This window comes from Marmota marmota, unplaced genomic scaffold, assembly GCF_001458135.2.
Source record: "Marmota marmota marmota unplaced genomic scaffold, marMar, whole genome shotgun sequence".
In the NCBI taxonomy this organism is placed as follows: Eukaryota; Metazoa; Chordata; class Mammalia; order Rodentia; family Sciuridae; genus Marmota; species Marmota marmota.
This window is the reverse complement of record NW_026000016.1, coordinates 37,566,702-37,586,358: the sequence shown is the minus strand read 5'-3', so window position 1 is coordinate 37,586,358 and position 19,657 is coordinate 37,566,702. Positions and strand designations below refer to the sequence as shown.

General features: G+C 40.8%; 1 long non-coding RNA gene across 12 annotated transcripts in view; it reads right to left on the bottom strand.

Annotated features, from left to right (window-relative positions):
* LOC125618497 overlaps positions 1 to 19,657 on the bottom strand; it is a 329,397-nt gene that overhangs the window by 243,811 nt on the left and 65,929 nt on the right. For 5 of the 12 annotated variants that reach the window (XR_007349802.1, XR_007349808.1, XR_007349806.1 and 2 more), the window contains one exon: positions 15,598 to 15,651. The exons of the other annotated variants lie outside the window; for them this stretch is intronic. This is a non-coding gene — a long non-coding RNA (uncharacterized LOC125618497). The remainder of the gene's footprint in view (positions 1 to 15,597; positions 15,652 to 19,657) is intronic. 12 annotated transcript variants of the gene reach the window in all.

Here is a 19,657-nt window from a genome sequence, read left to right as displayed (position 1 = left end):
AGTGAGAACAATGCCTCTTCCCTGGTATGTTACACTGAAATATTTTTGTGTTGATGTGAAATGATGTTTTGTGTAAGAGGAAAAAGAGCTGAACAGAGGAATGGTCTAGTAAAGAGGCAAGTCACCCAATCTATTTCCTGAGACTTGAGCTGATGGCTATTGAATTTCAAGGGTATTATAACTTGTAATCCACAATTGCTCCCCTTGAACAGTTTCAGAAGCCTGTTTTCAAATGTGCCTTTCAGAGTGCATGCAGGAAATTCTTCTTTAATTTTCCTTCCCAGGAAGTGGTGATTTACTCAACCTTTCCATGTTTTTATTTACATATTTACTATTTACATATTTACTAGTTATCAGGCCTCTCTCCAGAAGTGCAGGAGTTAGAGGAGAAGGAAAAAGTTTCCCAGGAATGTCAACAAAGAGCTCAGGATATCTTCTGAAAGACAGAGGAGCATAAAAGAACATTCACCTGCAGCTGCTGCAGCCGAAGTATCTGCCTCTGGGGTCTGTTCCCAAAATTGGATTTTAGCTAATCCCCCGACCAGTTCCCAATCCTTTTTTCTCACTTGCTCAGTCTCCCTCGGTAAGTGACAAACAAGAGATTGCCAGCGTGTCATTTCCTATCTTAGTATGTGTTAGAGTATCTCACGCCACCAAAATAGCACTGGACTCATGTAGCTTAGATGACTAAAAGTGGCATGCAGCAAATCAAGCAAAGAATTGGCATTATTCAGGCATCCATTCCATGAGCAAGCCATCAGCACAAAGGGCTTAGTGTGCCAGGAAAGGCGCTGGGTGCTATAAATAGAGCCAGCCAGCCATTCCCTTCATTCTTTTCTCCTTTGTTTTTTCTTCTTACTCTTTTGTCCCAATCATAGTCATAATAACTAACATTTACTAAATATAGTGTATGTCTAACACATGCTCAACACTTATTGTACAATCTCATCTAACTGTTCTCAGTCCCTATAAACACTACCATTCTCTTCATTGTTATGATTTGGATGTAAAGTGTCCCCTAAAAAGCCCATGTGTTGAAAACATGATGTCCAATGAAGGAACATTCTGAAGTGAAACTTAATTGTGAGAACTATGAGAACATCTGTGGATTGATCCATTGATAGATTAATAATTTGAATGGACTACTAGGTGGTAATTGTAGGTAGGTGGGGGCATTGCTAGAGGAAGTAGGTCACTGGGGTGCGCCCTGGGGTACTATACTTTGTCCCTGGTTCCATGCCAGTTCTTTTTCTCTATCTCTCTTTTTCCTGGCTGCCATGAACTGAGCAGCTTTCCATCACCATATCCTTCTGCCATGATGACCTGCCTCACCCCAGACCCAGAACAATGTAGTCAGCTGCGACCTCTGAAACCATGAGCCAAAATAAACTTTTCCTCTTCCAAGTTGTTCTTATTGGGTATTTTGATCATAGCAAGGACACGCTTTCTAACACACTCAGCAGCAGCAGCAAACCTCAGAGATTTCTCAGCTTACATATTTAGGAAGAAGAGTTAGAATTTGAAACCAGGTGGTCTGAGGCAAAGGCCAAACACTGAACCACCATTTTGTACTCTCCAACTCTTGTACCTAAGCTTCATTCAGCATGTTTGGTCATGAGCAAACTAGAGCATTTTGGTTATTCCAGAAGATGCAGTCTGGTTTAAAGCATCAGGTTTGTTGTTATAAGCTAGAGGCAAAGAAGTTGCAAGACGAAAAAAAATGTGGTTTTAACAATAAAGACTTCTTGAAAGCAAAGATTACTTAAAATTACCATTCTCTTACCTTTTGGGATCAGAATGAATTATGAGAAACAAAACATTTATACTTATGTTTTCAGAGTCATTCCTAAAGTAGAAAACTGATTACTAGAACTTTCCAGACACATTAAGTTAGTGGTGAATGAATTCCTGATATTGGCTGTTTCCAGCTCTCTCCTTCCACGGGCCATACAAAGAAGTTCTCCCTTGGCCCATTAGTCCACCATTTTTCCTCATTCATCTTGCACTTTGTTGACTCAAAATTCCTTAAAAAATAGTATGGCTCCCTTCAGTTGTCAGTGGTTGCCTGTGATGCTGGTCCAAGAAGAACTGGCGAGCCAAAAGAATGAGGGGATCCACTCTCCTTGTCAGCCATGGGTGGAGCAGGCGTGCTTTTGCTGACTGCACAGAGAATAAGCTGCCTCCTCAGAAGGTAGAGAAAAGAAAGTAGGGCAATAAACACTGAGGCCTAAAGAGGTCAGCTGGGTAGTATGAGGTGAACAGCTTTGGGAGTCAGACCAACGTGAGTTGAAATCTCTCTAAATCATAAATTAGCTTTGTGACTTTGGATAAATAAATGATTGGCGCTTTCTGAGGCTTAGTTTTTCATAATTGAAGAGAGTCAATTTATATCTACAAAGGAAGGCATGCAAACAAAAGTGGCTATTTTTAATTTTATATAAACCCCATTGCCTGATTTTTTAATCATAATTTCATTTTATTTTTCTCTTCGTAACACTAAATGACTCCCTCTCTTGTAGTCAAACTGGACCACTCGACATCTTTACTATGTTTTTGCTTTATCCGGAACATTTTCTCTCATCACATGAAATTCCCAGATACTGTCATGTAAAATCCCAGATAGTCTAAGAAACTTTTTCTCAAATATTCAAATCTACATCTTCTGTAAGCTTAAAAGGCACACAAGATTTTTTTGTACCCCAGCCCCTATCTACTTTAACCTCATCTCCTGCCATGGCATCTCCCAATGTAGGCTTCTGAAATTCCTACTTATAGTCCCAGAAGTCACCCATATTGCTGTCTAATTTTTTTAATAGATTTCTTTGTATATATTGCTTATCCACCTGGTAAATTCCTACTCATTCTATAAAATCATATAGTGGTGTCACTCCCTTGACATAAAGCGGCCCTCTATCCTCTTCTCTGACCCACCAACGTTCCTCAGCCATATCGCTACATTAATTTAGCAACTTCTGCATTTGCTGTGGTTGCCTTTATCACGCAATATTATAAATCACTTATCCACATATATCCAGATAGCCACATGTCCCTGAGGGCAGGATCTATGTGGTTCATATGTTGTGCACCCGGCTGCAGCACAATGCTTGGCATGTACTAAGGTGCTCGAAAACATTTGAAGTCTTACGCTAAATATCACATATCTGAAATGCTATTTTGCATTTGATTATATATTCTGTTAATCTGTTGTTCCTATCTGTCTAGACTGCTCAACAGATTGCAAGTACTTTGGAGACAGAAGGGGCCTTGGTTTCCTTTTGTATCTCCTAGAGCGCTAAGCATTTACTCGATAATTATCTGTAGGGTGGGATGATTTAATAATGAAGAGGGTGAGAATAGATTTGCATCAAGAAATGAGTGGATCCCTAAAACTCACATTCATGGGTGACCCTTACAAATGGTGAAAAAGCACACAGGTTTTTCCAAGAGGACCTGGAGAGCTTATTGATAAGATGTGATTCCAACTCACAGGTAAATCAGGAAGAGAGAGAGAAAGCCTAAGTTCTGAAGTTGAATTCAATTGCTGTAAACCTCTCCCTAGCTTCCTCAGAAAGGCCATTGTATCCTCCGCTATGGGAAAGTATTTGACTTTCAGCAATTACACATATTTTGCAAGTGCTAATAGTTCTGTGGTGGAAAAGGAAGGCAGAAGGGGGGAAAAGAAAAACAAAGAAAAGTGAGAGAGAGGGGGGAGGTGCTTTGAAGGGATTTTATCTAATTTCATTTTAATTAGATCCTTTTTCTAACTGAGTTTCTAATTTTTCAATTAGCAATTAGCAGCTGCAACTCATTCTGAGCATCACGAGGTGCCAAAGACACTAATTACACCACAGGAGTAGGAGGCTGGAAATGAGAAATAAAATTATCCATGAATGTTATTAGAAGAAAGGAATGATTTCTCTCCGTAATAATATACTGATGTGAGCCTAATTAGATTGAAGGATTCAGAGGGAAAAAATGAGATTTAAAAATGGATCACATTTAGATGCCTCGGGGTCATAATTTTGCTATAAATATTGCTTTAGAACATCTCACTTGAAAGCAGGTTTGCAAGCCTGATAATGTTTATGTCAGGTTGTTCGGCAGTGACCCACATCGCTGCCACACAATAACCCAAACCATCAATGACTTCTGAAATACCAATAGTCTTCCTGTAAAACGTGTGTCTGAGATTGCAAAAAATAAACACACCCACACACACAGATATAAACAAGGCAATGAAAATCGTACCCAGGCACTGGGAGATACCAAAGCAAAGATGCCATATTTGGCATTGTCAATCGGGGTGGAGTTTCGAGCCATGTAATGGAAAGCTGTGACTGTAGTTGCCAATCTGTTGGTTCAATTACTTTCCTCCCTCCTAAGACAGTGCTAAGCCTGTGACTCGGTTTCAGGATAAGGAGATGCAAGCTCATGGCTCCTCTGTATTGAGAAGCTACTGTTTTTGAAAAACACTCCAGTCAGGAAGAGAGTCGCTTTCTGTTAATTAGAGCAGCCACACAGACCATCCATATTTTCAGAGAAGGGCTAATTTTCTGGCTCTGGACACAGGGAATCAAAACTATTGTATTGATCTCCAAGAGTGATTCCTAATTAGTTGCAGAGTAATCTCTTGGATTCCTGGGAAGCCAGAGGGCTGACTGTGCTTTAGTGAGCTCTGACAGAGCCCCAGCCTTCCCCCTCCTCAAGTGCCAAGTAGTGATTCGACCATTCTGACCACTCTCTGAACCTCTATCTCCCTCCTCCCTGTCTTTGGGGAAAATGTAAGAATCTTTTGGAGGGGAGAAAATTCACTGACAAAGTTAACATCCAAGAATCCACCTCATCTCCCAATAAACTTCCTGAAGATCTTCTCAGTTCTCTTGTGTCTTCTCATTCTCTCCATAGAGGTCCTCAGTTCTAAAGGCTTTTCTTCTTTCTTAATGATTTCAACAAGCCTTGATCCATGTCTTAAACTCTAACCTAGCAATTTCTGCCACATAAATGGCAGCTTTTGCCATAGGTCTCATCAGCACCTTAAAAATCAACCTAAGCAGTATCATATTTATCATGCATCTCATCAGCACCCCAAAGTGCCTCAACTGGTGTTCTAGATTACCCATCCTCCTAGGAGCCCGTGCTCAAATCCCTGATGAAATCTTCAGTTCCTCTCTCTTTCTTTCATCGCATTCATCTCTTGGCATTTCAACCAGTCCTGCTCCTTCTGCCCCGTTCTCCCCAGTGCTTCCCTTATTACTTCCCTTATAGTGTAGGCCTCCCTATTTTTTTTTAACCTTATCTTACTAAACAGTTTCCCTTGTGACAGATGTCTTTTAGTTGATACCTGTAGCTTTGTCTTCCTGCAAAACTACAGCATTGTTTCCTTCCTTGCTGGAACTAGTCAACCTCCACGTTGATTTTTCAGACCATATTTTGTATATAATTTCCTCTTCTCAGTAACTATTTTTTGCTATAGTCAAACTAAATGTTTGGACTTAATGCCTTGCTTGTGCTGTACCTTTGAACTGATTCTCTCGCATCTATTTCCAGAAAGTCAAATCCTACCTGTTCAAAAGATCCAATCAGAATGGTGGTCATCATACAAATCTTACTTTGCATGCATACAGGGATTTTAATTTTTCAAAGAAATTCCACATTCATATGGTTTATAGAAGCCTTGGGATAACTCAAGAGAAGCAGCAAAGATGGACATTCTTAGTCCTCTTTTACAGAAGAAGAAACTGAGACCAAAGTGGTATTGTGGAATGGTGTGGTATTTGTGGTGGATCCGATGGACAAAGAGCTGCTGATTAGCAGCAGATGGCCCTCACCTTGGCTGTAGTGATTCTCAGAGCAAGCTTGCTTGTGCTTTCTGATCACTCAGATATTCCTGCAGTCAAACAACTGCTCTCCTGATGGAACCTGAAAAAAATTGATGAGTTCCCATTCCTTGGGGGGCCTATCTGTCTTTGTATATCTCAGCACATTTGCCACTAATTATATTTCTCTTTATAATCTAGGCTCTCCAGTTAAGTAACGTAATTGATCACTCTTGAAAAATATCACTAATTCCAAAATGGCCCAGAAGTATTTTGTCATGGTGTTTCCTTCTTCATTTCTCCACCCCTGGTGTTATAATTATTAAGATGTCACATGCATTAGAGAGAGAAAAAAAAAAACAGTATGCAGGGCCTAGGAATGTAGTGCTTGCGTATGTTAAAGAAAAGGAGTTAAGGAATATATTGGGCATTTTCTTCTCATCTTAAGAAAAAAAAAAGCAAAAAATTATTTCAGATATGAAATAACAAAAAGAGACAGAAGTTCTTATCAGTTTGAAGCTTTCAAAGGATTGCATAGTGTTTAAAAAGAAGAGAAAATGGGGTGCAGCCTTTACTCTGCAAACTAATCACTGTCTTTTGGTTGTCTCTGTCATTGCCAAAAGATGGTGACAGCTCTTCTAATGGACAGCAAGTCAGGATCACTCTGGATTGTGGGGGAGAAGAAGCAATTTCTCTCAGCCCAGAATCTTCTCCTATGACTCTTCCCTTCTGTTTCACTCAGAAAGACAACATCAGAGAAGACCCACCCCTGACACTTAAAGGGTGGGGGTTCAGGTAAGGAAAGACATGACTGTCAGTGTCCTGTGGGGCTGGGAAGAATGCAGAACACAGGAGGCTTATGGGTGCTGCTCTGTCATGTTGTCCCCACTCATTTGCATACAGTAAGGAAGGAAGAACCAAGAATGAAGATCCTGGGACCTCTCTGTCACTACGATCTCCTTTTCTTCCCTTAGATTTTAGTTTTTTTTCCTCAAAAGTTCTCTTCTAGATTCTGATGCCCTGTTCTTGGAGATAATAAATTTTTATATTATTAGTGGTTCTGAATGACTCCTGTATTTGGATTTCCATCTTATCCCCAAGGTTTGGAAAATTTTTCTGATATTTTTTCCCTGAAAGAGTTATACATGCCCTGAACTTGTATCTCACTGCCTTCCTAAATGCCAATAATACTTAAGATTTGATCTCTTAATGTTTTCCCAGCTTTCTTGAATGTTTTGATCATAGTCTCTGGTTGTCTTTATTACTGAGTTTTGGGATTATAATTGTTGTTTTTGAGGCCTGAAAATCTGTCTTCTGTGTGGTCTAATCTATTAGGGATACTTTTCATTGATTTTTTTTTAAACTAAATTTATTGATTCTTCTATTTTCAGGTTATCTATTTGGTTCTTACTCAGAATATCTACCTCTTTATCAAAATGATCTGTCACCTCCTATATTTTCTAAGTTCATTCCTTAGATCTTCCTTTAGTTCCTTGATTAATTTAATCAACTTTTTAAAATTGTCAGCATTTTTGTCTACTTCAACATCTGAGGTATCAGTTGTTGGGGGAGCTAGACAGACTTTAGGAGGCATATTATTTTTTTGCTTTCTCAGATTTCCTGTATGTCTATGTTGAGATTTGCTAGTGTGCTGGAATCTTTCTTCCTGTGTTGTCTGGAGGACTCTTTAATAGGCTGCTTTTACTTGATAACGTGTTCCAAGCCAGGGGTCTATTTTTGTGTCAAAGCATCCAGACACCATTTTCTCAGTGTTTTGATCAATCTCTTACCCCTTTAAGGGCTGATGAGCACTTGTAATTGCAAATACATCTGCAGCAGGGAGTGCAGATGTGGTCCCAAGTCATACCAGTTTGCTCTACTGCATTTAAATCTGCTTTCTGCTCAAATTGCAGATCTGTCTGATGGTGAAGTCTGAAGTTCTTGAGATCTTTATGATTCCTCTTTTTCTTTGTTTCCCAAGCACTCTGAGAGAAAGTTTCCCCTCTCTCTCACGGATCAACTATGTACCTGATGGTGTTGTACAACACTACTCTTCATTTTTACGCGCAAACTCCTATTTTTCTAAAAGCCATCATTCTTGTGTTTCTGTTGATCACTGTTTCTCAGTTGGAATCCAGCTGTGCTCCCAGAAATTGGACAAGTGTTGGTCCAATACAAACTGGAAGCAGCCCATATGCAGTGGCTGTTATCTATCTTTCTACTTAAATGTCCTGTTCTTAGACCAATGTCTTGATCTACATGAGCTATTAGGTTTACGTGAGCACTAGTCAATCACACTCAAATCAGCAATATAAACAGAACATAGCCAAAATAAAGACAGAAGTATAGGTAGAATATCTATGGTGCCTACTATGTGCTAAGACAATATGCTAAGGACCCACTTCTCAGCCTTCACTTAACATTCTCGGCACAAATTAGGAATCTTCTTGCTGATCCCAAGTCATAGCTGAGAAATTTAGGCTCTGAGTGACTAAGAACCTTGTCCAAGTTCTCAGCTAATAAAGGACAGATCCAGAGTTCAAATCCAAGTCTGTTTGATGGCAAAGCTTACAGCTTTCCATTGGACTTCTCTGTCCCCACTCCTCTGCACCATCACCTTGTTCATGCCCAAAGTCATGGAAAGAGCATGGCTCTGCAGTCACACGGATCTGGATTCCATCCTGGCTATACCACTGACACACTGAAGATCACTCATTTCTATCATAATCTAAGAACCAAGCTAACTAAAATAGTCTGTAGTGCATTACAGGGAAAAGATGAAGGAATTCCTTTTATTCACCCACTGCCCCACCCCATTCTTTCACCTCATATCTGAAAGGTAGAGCCACCCATGGAAAGAACATAAATTTTTACATTAAAAAAAAAAAACTAGGCTTGAATTCCTCTTATGTCACTTAGTAGCTTTATGATTCGAAACTATTTTATTTTTAAAATTTGAAGCATCACAAAAATACTTGAAGTATTATATAAATATTTCATTTATACCTAGACACATATGCCTGTATATACAGACACAATGGATATGTGTGTGCCCGTGTGTTGCATGCCATGCCTGGGACAGAACCTGACTCTTCCACATGCTGAGACACTCTCCTTTCAAGCCCTGCCTGTCTTCATCCAAGTATAAAATGCCTTGAACACCTCAGGTAAGATCAAGAGATGATCATCAGTTAATGAAAAAAAAAAAAAAAGAAAAGAAAAGCTAAATGACTCTTTATGTTCCCCTGGTTTCTGGGTAGGGGTAGAGGAGGAAGAAGTCTTTAATCTTCTGAGCCCTGCCATAATAGGCAGCCTGGAGGAGCTCTCTGACTTGGAGCATGTTGTGTGATCTTTTAGGATAAAAGTCCTGTCAGAATGCAAGCAGGAAGGATTTGGTAGTCAAGAAGGGAGCCAAGCAAGGGGTATGCCCAACAGGACAGGGACAGCCAGGTTGAGTTCTTCCCTCTGCTACTAATTTCTATGTCTCTTTGATATTCTGAAATTTGGAAAGTCTGTAACCTTCTGGAAAGACTTTTCAGCTTCTGGAGAAGAGTCAATGTCTCGGGGTGAGGGTGGGAAGGCAAAGCTGTGCTTGGAACTCGGGGGTCTTACTCTCCCTCCTCCTGTTCCTTCTCCTCTCGCTGCCTCTCCCTTCTATTCCTGCTGTGTGTTGCTTCAGGGGAGGGATATTGGCCCTATGTGAAGTCACCAGGGAAGGACAGGAAAGGCTAAATGATGGGGGAGGGAGGCAGGAGGAAGCCTGAAGTCTCATCAGTCTTTCCTGGTCCTAGGCTAAGGCAGACAGCAGGACTTACTAGGCTTGTGACAGTCCCAGGCCCTGAGCTCCGGTGGCAGATGTCCATGGCAAACCAGACTTTTGAACATCTCATCAGAGCCTTCCTCCTCTCACAGCCCCCACCCAGAAGCTAACACCCCTTTGTCTCCAGCTGGCTCTTGGCCCCCTGCTGTTCCTCATTTGTGATTTTATTTTCCCCAAATGGGGGTGGGGAACTGCTCAGAGCTGGGCTCTTGTCCAACTAGTCCTGCAAGATCTCTCTCTCTCTTCCCTGGGCCTCTGCTCCTCTTCCGAGGCCTCTCTCTGGGTCTGCCTTCCCCCTCTCCATCTGTGCTGCACGCCTGCTGCGTGGGGCCTGCAGGGCTGGAGCTGGCCAGGCAGGGCAGCCAGCAAGCCCGCAAAGCCTCCACAGGAGCAGGAATCCAGGCTGCCTTGGTTTCTCTGCCAGTCCACGTCAAAGAGACAAAACACCTAGAGAGGTTCACAAACACTCAAGAGAAGGAACCGCAAATGCACAGCAAGAGAGAGCTTTGTCCAACCAGCACTTTTACCAGCAATAAATCTGCTTTAAAAATGTATAAGGGAATAACGAAAAAAAATCGGGCAAATTACTCTGGTGGAAACCCATTTCTCCCATGCTCAGCCATTTTCCTGCATCAGCTTTTCGCCCTCCCACGGCGAGCTGCCAGCCATGTAAGACAACAGTGTGAACAAAACTCATCCCAGGCCCAAACCCATGTCTCCTGCAGGGCACAGACGACTGTAGGCTTGGCTGGCAGATTGGCTAATGTGGCCGGCAGGGTCCACTGGGTTTGGGGCTTTGTGCTGATTCTTGCAAACGTGTTTGATCTGGAAAAATCTCAGCGCTGTCTGCCTCCATGTCAAGCCTACAGGGGATGCTGTGACAGATGAACCCCAAGTGTCTCTTCCTCCCTGATCCGCAGGATAGTGGAGTGTCCAGAGGGAAGAGCCAGGCTGCCAGGAAATGTCTACCGATCCACCAGAAACAGAGCCTGGCATGCTCTTTCTGCCACTGTTTGCACAAAGGTTAAAAGAGTCTACTTTTGAAAATATCCCTGCGTTGTCCTTCAGATGTCTTATCACTCGCAATTGTGGCATTTCAGGTCCTTATAAAATAAAGGAGACATACAATGGGCAATACTTGTCACTTGTCTCTGAATGCAAAGCCCTGGTGTTAATTTCCCTAGACAGGGGTTCTGTTCATCTGCTGCATAGGTAGCCATTTTCCCATTTCCCTTTGTGATCACTTGGACATCTCTAAGAAGGCCAAGAAAGCCTCCAGAGCAGAATCCGCATCTCTCAGCTTCCTCATACTTCCCTTTGGGGATCAGGGCCTGCCACCATCTGTGGGAAATTCTTGCTGATTGTTTTGGGAGTTTGAGTCTCAGTGACCATGCTTGGCCTTGGCCCCCATCTCAAGGCCATGCAAGCACACAGCTGCCTGGAGGCAAATAGGTGACCCCAAAGAGAGTAATTATGTCCTCGCCAATAAATACACAATTGCTGGAACAATTAGTGCTCACCTCTTTGGAATGAGCATCTCACCTCAGGACAGTCTTGCTTTCCCACTTTGTCAATACATTGACAGGTTATAAATAAGTGGTTTTTCAGGGTGAGATTCCAGGTATCTTGAACTAACTATGTGTGACTAGAATACACCATCCCTCACCTCCCAGGAGGTTGTTTTGCATTTTGATGCAAAATGATGCTCCATTCCTCAACCTCACGGGGTCCTCCAAGTAATAGGGACCACAAATTGGGGAATACATATTTGGTCATCAGGACCCTCCTCTTTCCCAACCCATAGCTCCTAATACCCTCAGAATGTCTAGTGTGATGAAGTGTCATTCTGTATGCTAATGATTGACAGATGGTTGGCAGACCCTAGGTCACTTGAGGACAAAGGCTGCTCACCAGAAAGACCACGGCTTGATTAGAGGTTGTGAATTCCAACCCCACCCCACAACCTCCAGGGAGAGGAGAGGGTCTGAAGGTTAAGTGGATCACCAGTGGGCAATGATGTAACCAATCATTCCTAATGCATGAAGATTTTTTTCATAAGGGAGGGTGGAAGGGTAGGATTTGGGGTGCTTCTTAAGTGCTGAGCATACAGAGGTACCCTCCTCCTTCCCACCTGCCTCTTTCTAGCATCTCTTCCATCTGGCTATTCACCTGTATTCTTTGTAATATTCTTTATGATAAACTGGTAGATACAAGCAATGTATTTCCCCAAGTCTCGTGAGATACTGTAGCAAATTAGTGAAATCTGAGCTGTCTTAAAATCCAATTTATAGCCAGTGGGCTAGAAGTTTAGGACATGATACTGTGACTAATGTCTAAAGAGGAAGGAAGTCTGTAGGGAGAAGGGGGGATCCCCTTTTACTTTTCCTCAGTTCTTAAGTGGGCTTTTCGGCTACACACCTAATTAGTATGATGGTGATTAACCAGAGAAGAACATGCACGTTTTGTAAAATTTACATGTACGTGAGGATCTTCACAAGAAAGCGAATTTTTCTGATGAAATTGCCAAAGCACACTGCTTTTGGGGGCTTTTTAAACATGGTATAAGTTTGTGAAGAAATAACAGAGCAGATGGATTCATGGGCTGAGGAGTCAATTCTTGAGATGCTAAGTATGAAGAGATATATGGGGGAGGGAGTAGAAGCTGGTGGAAGACAAGGGTTACTTCAGAGGGTTTATTCAGGTTCATTGTCATCCCAATTACCATTCTCTGGTAATCAAGGCTATTTTCCATCTTCGTAGGTGAAGGACATTCCCCCTGACAAAATTTTCCCGGCTTGCTGTATATAAGAAAGACAGGGCAAAATGGCCCTTCCTGAAGCTACAGCTCCACAAGTGATTTCAGCTTTGAATAATTAATATACTATTTCAGCATATTTTGAGAGGTACATCTTAAATTCTTCCTCTTCAACCTGTGTAATCTGATGCTTTTCTCTAGGTAGTGTCAAAACTGAATCAAATTATCGGACAACTAGCTGGTGTCTGGTGCAGTGTGGGTTGGCTCATGTGGTGAGGGGAACCACACACACCTTGGTGAGCAGAAATGAAGTAAGCTTTAGGAGAGCAGGGGAAAAACATTATGGTTTCTTTCTAGAATTCATAGACCTGCTTATGGGCTAAGGATGTTCCTATTGGTGACTCTGAACAAGGAAAACCAATAAGGAAAAGAAGCAGATAAAAGAAGAAACTGATGAGAAATTATATGGGAGCAGTAATGGGTCTGCAGGAAGGAAAGAAATATTAGAGTAGGTAAAGAAAGAAATGGCAAGAGACAGAAAAGAGAGACTGTGACAGGATGCACATGCTACCTTAGGTGGACCCTCTTTGTGGCACTTGTTGCCCACTAATTAAATCAATACAAATAGATTGAACATCAATTACAGTAAGGTCCTCTGGAAATCCTCAGGGGTGAAATATGGAGATGAAAAAGACACGTGGTTTCTGCTCTCAAGTTGTATACAGTTGCACTGGGACTAAATTATGACACCAATACTGATAATGTAAATTGGACATTCCTGTGGTAATGACTTGGCCAGGGTGAGACGTTTCACCAAGAAGCTAGAATTCGAACACCATCTAAGCTAAATGTACGTGCCCCCTCCTGACACCAAGAGAATTTTCATTTCTGGGGATTCATGATAGCAAGTGATCCCTGATCTCAGAGGACTCTGTGATACAAAATGAAAGATGAGTAGATAACAAAATATAAAACTGCTCCCAGAGCTTCTAGGTACAAAGTGTGCCCCTTGAGCAGGCCACAATCATGCATCTCATTCATTCCCACAAAGTGTTCAACATCTATTTCTGGCCTCCTCCTCAACTGTTCTGTGTTTAAACATCTCCTTTCCCAGGAAAAGCCATAGATTATGTCCATGGCAGTGTGTTTGTCTCTGCAATAAATCCAATTGCTCCCTGGGTTATGCCTCAGAGCCTCTCAGTTAGGCACACAGCAGGGTATTAGCAAATGTTGAAGGACTGTTAATTACTGACAATGCATATGCCGCATCATCAAGCGAGGAAACAGAAGAAGGTACAGCGCAAGTCACTGAGGAGTTAATACAACAAAAGGACCCAGCATAAATTAAGTAAATCCCATCAGATGTGGCTCTGGGACCAAGTCCCAGGCCTGTCACTTCTTAGCTGTGTTGTCTTAGGCAAGTCAATTTACATCCTAGGAAACCTACTCTTTTTCTACAATAACAAAGCTGATGGATTTCATTAGTTCTCAATGCCGAGGTCTCCAAGCCTGTTATAATACAGGGAATTGGCCCTCTCTTCAACTATCCAAATCAGAACCACAGGCTCTGTATGATTTCTGTATTTATAATGGAACCACTGAATGAACCAACAAAGAGTGGCGTCTGTGAACCAGAGGACCAATGCTCATGCTGTAAAATGCTCCTGTCAGTCACAATGAGAATGCTAAAATTTCCTGATGATAGTGTGGAAACATGGTGATCTCTCCCTTCTAAAAGGCAGCATATAATGATGACAGGGAATCTTGCACTTGTTAACTTTGTCATTTCATGACCTTCTTGGAAGGAGGAGTTGGGAGGTGGGCAGAACCTGAAGTGGCACCAGAATTTCTTGGTCTAGCTTGGCTGTAAAGCCACCTGTGACCTGGATTGAATGTCAGTGCACCAGGCCACCCAATTAGTTTCCACTGGCCCCATAAACTTTGGGCTGACAAATCTCAGGTGAAAGGTTTCTGAGTAAGAACAGAAAAAAAGAAATCTTCTTTGCTCCTGCAAGGAATTCTCCATCTCCAGAATGGTATTCCTTCCCAAGAAACACAAATTACTAGCTGCCACTAATGACCTCCAGACCAACACAAACCCATTTCCCCTTGAAATTAACCTTCTATTCTGAATCTAAACAATGTCTAATTAGCCCCAAAAGCTGGTGAGCTAAGTGGAAGAGAAGTCTGTAGGAAATTAAAGCAAGAGGATAGCTTTACCCATGAAAAGAGCAAAAAAAGAAGAAATAGCAACAAGCCATCCTCCAATTATCCTCCTCCTAACCTCCGCCCCCTGATTCTTTATCCTAAATCTTCATCTGTCTTCCCTTTTACAAACCTTGTAAAGGAGACCGTTTTTCAGACAAATATTTTCCCCATCTCATTTGACACTGAGAAGGCAGGGAAAATATTGCCCATCACGATAAATATCAGTATAATATTCCAATTTTCCAGCATTTGACAGCAATCAAGGGAAGAGTAATGTGTTCCCTCTGTGACTAAATCATTTAGAGACCAAGGTATTCTGTCTCATTCTCATTAGGAAAAAAAAATATTCCAATAATCTCATTATCCCAGTGTGAATAACAGTAAAAGGCACCAAGACTAATGACTTCCTCCTCGCTTGCCTCCACGGATGCCAGCCGGGCTGTGCTTTTATGGGATCTGCTTTGGTAATAGGGTTTCCTTCAGCAGTGACCCAGCAGCATCTGCCACATGGGAAGCCCTGCTTAGCATATCCTGCTTTGTCTGAAGCCAGGTTTACACACACACCCCTGGACTCCAAAAATTCTTTTTATTTAAAAAAAAAAAAAACTAACTCCAATGGAACAAGAATGTGTCATGGCATGTTAAACTTTATGGAAATTCTTCTGGAGAATAACATAATTTCACGGTACATTACTCTGAAATGACCTAGTACTTGAACAATTAATTTTTAAGGTGTAGCATTGACTTCCCCTTGCTATATTTAACCCAGATCTGAAATTGTCAACAATGCCAAGGGTGGGACAATGAGTTGGAAGAAGGACAAGAGCCTGAAAATTATTCACCATCTACTGTGTTTTCCTTTATTACACATAACGTTCCCCTCTTTGGTTCAAAATGAAAGGAGAAATGAACAGTTATTTTAATTAGGGACACTTCAGAGGTAGCCCATCCCATCAGGAAAACAGCACAGACCTGGAGAAATAAGCTCTACTACTTACCACTGCCACTAATTTTCTGCATAACCTTAGACAAACTTCTTTTCCTCTCTGGGCCTACAGTGGGGAAGAGAGGGATTTGACTTATTATGCACTTAAAAGGAATCCCGCATGGTAAATGAATAGATTTATAACATGTCCTCCGACCTCCTTAAAATAAAAGTACAGGATCTCGCCTAATTTTTTCCCTGTCCTTCCTATTCTGTTTTTCTTTCCACCCACTTGCTTTTTGTCTACCCTTCCCCCACCTCATACACCCAGATAAGTGGAGAATTTGTATGCAAGAGCACCTTCGCATGGCTCACATGAGACACTTTAAATCCATAGGAAACGGCTATAGAATGGTTAAGTTGGAAGGGATCTTGTAAAACATCTATGTGAATTCTTTCCAGTTGGGGAAAAAATAAAAGACTCAAGAAGGAAAGATTTTTTTTTCCTAAGGTCATAGAGTTATATGGATAGAACCCACAGTTCCTGGCCAGTCACTTTTCTCTCCACACCAAACTGTGCCTCCACCATTACGCTCATGAAAGCGACATTGGATGTAACATACACAAGCATGAGAATAAAAGGACTTTAGGACTGTAAAAGCTTTACGAGTCACTGAGACTATCCGGCTGGGTGGGTGACCACCTCTCCAGGTTTGCCTGGGGATTGAGGAGGTGTTAGAGACACAGAACTCAAAAACCAGGAGAGCCCTGGGCAAATAGCAATGAGGTGGTCATTCCAACCCACGCCCAAGTGATGCTTAAATGTATTCTCCAACCCTCAGCATCCTAACATGAATCACTTTAGCTCAAGAGCATTTATGACATCTCACTTAGTAAATTGCATTGCTGGAACTGTCAAATATAACTATGGGCCTTTATTCTGTCCTTTGGGGTCACACTGAACAATACAGATGGATAGGTCAGTCGAAACAGACTAGAGCACAGCCATTCTGAGTCTTCTCTCTTGGAATCTGAGAAATCAGCAGAGTTGAACGCTGTGCAGACATAGCATAGCATTTACATTTTTTTTTCTCTCGTAGACTTTGTTAGATGAGAATGATCTCTTCTCTCTTCTTAGCTACTTATAGAAAACATTAAGTGACTGTAGAGCAAGATTTGGCTTTGTTTTGCTTTTTACTTATCTGAGATCTCAGTGTCCCAGATCCCATTCTAGGACAGAGTACCTTTGAAGAACTGGCCTCAGGGTGATCAGATAGCACAAGGAAAGATTTCTGAGGCCACAGAACAACTAGAACTGTGGCTTTTTGTACAAATTTTGGGGGATCCAGGTGACATTTCTAGCCACATTTAATAGATAAAATAGCACTTCCTCTTGGATAAGATTGCACTTTGTTTGGATGGGTGACTACTGCAACTCCACTATTTATTCCCTTGGAAACTGTCTTCCCTGGCCATTAGATCTACTCAAGAGATTGATAATTATCTTTTTCCCATGGACAATGCGTGACTTGCCAGGCCATAAAGGGAGAAAATCAAGTACGTACACACACACACACACACACACACACACACACACACATACACACACTTCCAAAGAGAACTTCTAACCTTCCAATACTCAATGTTCCCCTCATCCTGCTCACTTTTGCTGGAAACAGTGTCTTTTTGGCTGTTCTTTAGCTGCCCAAAGCTTCCCATTCTCTTGACTGGATATTCTTTCTCCCAAATGCCACACATTCCAAGTTGGCACCACCATCAATAAGTAAATAAATAATTTAATTAAAAGGAAAATAAAATTCACTCTGTGATTCTGTGATGGGTTCAAAAGAAAGCAATTCAATTATCTGATTAAAGAAATGTATACTAAGGTGATAATCTAAGTTTTAACTTTCCTAAGTGTTTTTTATCCTAAAGGAGAAACTCATTAACTGATGTTAAAAGTGTATGAAGAGGAGACTTATGAAACCCAGCCTGTTCTGGCTCACTATTCCCCCTTTCATCTTGCCCCTGTTGACTTCCCATTTCTATACTGAACTGGAATACAAGCACATACAAAACTTATGAGCTGCTTCTTTAAAAAAATAATCACTGCCACATATACCCAGTTACCTTGTAGGTGAACTCTCAATTTCTATGATTAAAGCTTTCATGCAATTATATTCAGATTATATACATCTGCATACATATACATGCATATTTTTTGCAGTAACACCACAAAGTGATGATATATTCTTCTTAATAAAATATGTCAGGAAGTCCAGAATGTCTATTTATCCTATTACTGATGATGCTGACTTTTATCTTTTGATTAAAATGAAATTTACCAGGTATCTCAACTGCAAAGTTAATTAGTATATATTTTGTGCTTATTAATTAAAAAGTAATGTGCAGGGGAGATACTTTGACAGTACATAAGTATCTTGTTCCTATTCAAATTTTAACTTAATAGTTTTAATATCCATTGATGATTCTTGCCCGAGTCATTAAGTATTGTGGTGGCTGAGAAATGAAATGATAATTTCTTTTTTTCTTGTTGGTACTAGGATTGAATTCAGGGGCACTTAATCACTGAGCCACATCTCCATCCCTTTTTATATTTTATTTTGTGACAGAGTCTTGCTAAGTTGCTTACAGACTTGCTAAATTGCTGAGGCTGGCTTTGAACTCATAATCCTCCTTCCTCAGCCTCCCAAAGCCACTGAAATTAGAAGTGAACATCACCACACTCAGCTAAATGGTGATTTTTTAATGTCTATTATTACTTCAACATTTATTAGTTGGCATGCTACTCTAAGATAGAATTTTCCTTTCTCTTCCATTTATCCCTTCATTTATATTAGTATGAAATTATGGATTCTTGATTTATTGAATGGGTCAGAACCCACTATTTATTTTTATGTTCAAATTGCCCCAGATTTGGCCAGTAGATTTTAGTCTCATATTTGTCTTTCATATCCAGATGAATCTTTGTCCTCTTTCTTATGTTCTAATAATACATGAAGATGTTACAGACTAATCTTATAGTTTCTGATATCCAACTTTAGTATTAAATATTTTATTTAAAATATCTGATTTCTAACAACATGTAGAAATCAAGGTTTAGGTGTGGCTATTGTTCCTGGTGTGTCATTGAGTGGGCAAAGCTAAGAAATGTGTGTGTGTGTTTGTGTGTCTATATTTGTATTATATTTTCAGATAGATATGTAAGTAGGTAGATAGATAGACAGACATAAAACCATGACAAAACCATAGAGTTTGTGGTAGTGTTCCCTCTTTTTATGTTTGTACTTCTTTAACAGTGGGAAACTATATGCAACTATACTGAAAATATTTACTTATTTGTTCACTGTTATGATTTAAGTATTAGGTGTCTCCCAAAAAGCTCATGTGTGAGACATTGCAAGAACATTCATAGGGGAAATCATGTTCTTAAATGCAAGAACATTTATAGGTGAAATGATTTCATAATCCCCTAATGGGTATAAACTGAGTGGTAACTGAAGGCAAGTAGGGTGTGGCTAGAGGAGTAGGCATTGGGGCCATGACTTTGGGGTACATATTTTGTATATATTTGTGTATTTTTATGTATTTGTACATATTTATATATTTTGTATATATATTTTTATATTTTTTATGTATTTTTCTATCTGGAAAATGAAGTCTCTCTCCCCCTGCTTCCTGATGTGATGTCCTGGGCTGCTTTTCTCTGCCAAACTCTTCCGCCATGATGTTCTGCCTCACTTTGAGCCTTGAGGAATGGAGCCAATTGTCTATGGACTGAGATCTCTGAGACCCCGAGCCTCTGAAACTGTAAGCCTCCTCTAAAATTGTTCTTGTAAGATCCTTTGGTCATAGCAGCAAAAAAAGTTGACTAAAACATTGACTCTCCCTTCATTTAACCAATCTCAGATTCTCTTTTGACTATAGCCAAACTGGTCCTGACCCTATAAATTGCTTCCATGGCCATATCTCTGCTAGCCCTACAATCATGATTGAATTCTTGGCTGTAATCCCATAAGACACACCAAACAGCTAGTCAGTTCCACACACAAACACTATATTGCTATCACTTTTGTGTTAACAGTGAACAGTCCTTCAGGGAAACTTAAATG